The following is a 583-nucleotide window of genomic DNA, read 5'->3' as shown; positions in this document are numbered from 1 at the left end:
GTAATCGCAGCTCACTGCAGCCTCAACCTCCTGGGCTCCAGCAAGCCTCCTACCTCTGCTTCCAAAGTGGCTAGGACCACAGGTGAGCACCACCATACCCAGCAAGTTTTCTTAAATTTTTTGTAGAAATGGGGTCTCCAGGCTGGGCGTGGTGGCTCACATCTGTAATCCCGGCACGTTGGGAGGCTGAGGCAGGCAGATCACTTGAGGTCAGAAATTTGACACCATCCTGGCCAACATGGTGAAACCCCATCTCTACTAAAAATACAAAAATTAGCCGGGCGTGGTGGCGGGTGCCTGTGGTCCCAGCTACCTGGGAGACTGAGGCAAGAGAATCGCTTGAACCTGGGAGTCAGAGGTTGCAGTGGGCTGAGATCACGCCAATGCATTCCAACCTGGGCAACAGAGCAAGACTCTAGCTCAAAAAAAAAAAAAAAAAAGAAAAAAGAAAACAAACAGGGTCTCCCTATGTTGCTCAGGCTGGTCTTGAACCCCTGGGTTCCAGCGATCCTCCTGCCTCGGCCTCCCGAAGCACTGGGATTGCAGGTGTGAGCCCCGCCGCCCGCCCCTGGCCTGCTTCTGT

Source organism: Sapajus apella, unplaced genomic scaffold, assembly GCF_009761245.1.
Source record: "Sapajus apella isolate SASKATOON/1434 unplaced genomic scaffold, GSC_monkey_1.0 scaffold3920, whole genome shotgun sequence".
NCBI lineage: Eukaryota > Metazoa > Chordata > Mammalia > Primates > Cebidae > Sapajus > Sapajus apella.
The sequence above is the reverse complement of the archived record's forward strand: the minus strand, read 5'-3'. Positions refer to the sequence as shown.